At 50.2% G+C, this 2,680-nt stretch overlaps 1 protein-coding gene across 1 annotated transcript in view; it reads right to left on the bottom strand.

Annotated features, from left to right (window-relative positions):
• Positions 1-2,680, bottom strand: part of DUSP7 (dual specificity phosphatase 7) — a 12,344-nt gene that overhangs the window by 4,786 nt on the left and 4,878 nt on the right. The window lies entirely within an intron of this gene.

Genomic DNA, 2,680 nt, shown 5'->3' with positions numbered 1-2,680 from the left:
GGCCCAATGTGTTTTCTAGACCCTCTGACTTCTGACTTGGTTCTGACTTGGGAGGCATGATAGGATTAGATTATAGGCTGTTGAAGCTTTGTTCTCAGGGGTTCTTGTCCCATTCCGGCTCTCTCCAGTCAGATGGCTTCCTGTCCTTTAAGTGTGTGTGTGAGGGAACTCTCCTCACTTGGGTTAAGACACCAGGATGTGGGGAACAGGATGTGTGTCCTTGGGGGCCCAAGGCCCAGTGACACACTCCCTGATGTGAAGCCATTTCCTCCTCTCTCTTGGTTCCTTTATTGGGAAGGCTGGTACACGGACACCAGAACAGCCTAGCCCCCAAAAGTCAGTGGCCTAGGGCTCACATCATCCTTGCTGTGCTCCCAACTCTGCTGCTCAATGCTCTCAATACGTGTAGTAAGATGGTATCATGGAAGGGAATAAGTATTTCTACAGCACCTAACCTGTGCCAGGTACTGTTCTAAGGGCTTAAAAAAAATATTATCTCATTTAATCTTCATAATGATCCTGGGAGGTAGGTGTTATTAGCATCCCATTTTGCAGATGAGAAAAGAGGCAGACAGAGCAAAAAGAGGTTACATGGTTTGCTCAGGGTCACAGAGTTGGTGTGTCTGAGGCTGGATTTGAACTCAGGTCCATCCACCAACAGCCTCTGCCAACAATGGGTCCTGGAGGTGGTATGGTATGTTGGAAAGAATAGAAGATTGGGAATCTGTGGACTTGAATTCAAATTCTTGCTGCTGTACCTACTAAGTCAATGGATTCACATTTTTGGGTGAGTTTCCTCGTCTACAACACAAGGTGTTGGACCAGGTGATTCATCAGGATCCTTAGAAGTCTAAACCCTTCGATCTCTGTTCTGCCTCCCTAAGATACTCAGACTGGACTAGATGGCGGATGAGTGGTGTAAAATGGCTAGATAAATAATTAAATGTACCCCAGGGATCACACCTGGCTGAGTCTTCCTCAGTTCTCCCACTCCTTTGATCAGCGGCCTCATGGAGGCTGAAAGAAGACAGACCGGAGAAGTTGGGATGCCGGGGTTAGACTCTCCCTTCAGACACCCCCAAGCGACGATGACCTTGAGCAAGTCCGAGGGTTCATGGGAGTGGAGGACTGGAAAGGTCTGGAGATGGCTGAGCTCAACCTCCTCATGTTCAGAGGCTGCTGAAGCTCAGAAGGTAAGTGACTTGCCCAAGGCAGTAACAGAGATGAGATCTGAACTCAGGTCTTGACTCCAAACAACTCTGGGCTCCTCTTGAATTTTCTGAGTTATAAGCTGCTGACTCGTAAAACACGGATAACATCCACATTTCCTATCACACGGGGTCACTGCAAAGAAAGTGCTTTCTAAATCTCCAAGAGCTATAACAATGGGGGCAGCAATAAGAAAGTAAGTATTGTGCTATTTCTTCTTCTGAAGGGATGTCCTCCGGCCACCCCAAGATGAACCAAAGGCACCAGGCACTCCAACCTTGCATCTGCCCACAGAGCAGCCACTGGTCTAAATGGAGGGGAGGAGCAGGGAGAGGTTATGGCAAGGGACCTCCCCCCAAGCCCAACCCCACATTCTAGCACTCCTTCCTCCTGATTCCTGGGTTTTGACACCTAAAGCCATCAAATAGTCCACTTAGAAGAGGATGATGTGGGTAATTCCTTCATTTCCTGTTACGAAATCCAGCCATGGCTAGAGACTGGCACCAAAGAATCCCCAAGGCTGAGTCCAACACAAAAGTCCTTCCCCTCGGACTGGGCAGGTGCCCTCTGCCTTCCTGACCAGCCTCAGAGAGATCCCAGAAGAAAACTACCACGCACCAGCACCAACAGTACCCACTATCCCCAACATTCTCCTTTTGCCCAACCAGTCTACACCTGGCCAGGGTCTCAGGAGACCCCAGATCCCGGCCTTCGCACCTACACCTTGGCTCCCTTCTCCTTTTCCTGGGGGGTGACCATGGCATCAAAGACAGGCTGGTAGTAAAGCATACAGCTCTTGGGGAAGGAGAAGGAAGACAGCTCCTGGCTACCTTCTCCCACCCCTCTCCTTTGACCACATACATGACAGTTCAGTGGGACAACGTGTGAGGGAGGAAGCTGCAACTCTGGCCTTCGCTACCCTGAAGGAGCAAAAAGCTGAGCCCAGCATGGCCCTGGCTCTTTAGGTAAGAAAGACGCAAGCTGTCTTAGCCCACCAGCTGGGTGTCAGGAGGTATGATGCAGAAGCATTTCAGGGGGTCTCAGAGGAACTGGCCAGAGCAATGAACCTGGCATCTAGCAACGTGTCCCTGTGAGGTTACTGAGACCCTCCCAACAAGACCCAAATACCCAACCTGATCAGAAAGACCAGTGACTGAACGGACTTAAAAATTCCCTCAGCCACCTATTTACTCAACTAGCTTTCCACCCTTGAGAAAGAGAAATCCTTCTTTGTATCAGACTTCTTTCCCAAGTCCGACAACCGGGCAAACTCACATTCACCACGTGAGGCCATCAAAGGACGTTCTACCCAATTCTACCAGGAGCCCCAAGCGTGCCTTTGGCTCGGCAGATGGATCCCAGGCCTCCAGCTTGGGAGAGAGATTTTAAACAGGCAGGCGCAGACAGCCTCGCCAGAGCAAAACCTCACAAGGCATGACACACCTCCGTCTGGCGCTAAAAAAGGTATGAT

This window comes from Vombatus ursinus, unplaced genomic scaffold (assembly GCF_900497805.2).
Source record: "Vombatus ursinus unplaced genomic scaffold, bare-nosed wombat genome assembly UNPS02014820.1, whole genome shotgun sequence".
In the NCBI taxonomy this organism is placed as follows: Eukaryota; Metazoa; Chordata; class Mammalia; order Diprotodontia; family Vombatidae; genus Vombatus; species Vombatus ursinus.
The sequence above is the reverse complement of the archived record's forward strand: the minus strand, read 5'-3'. Positions and strand labels throughout refer to the sequence as shown.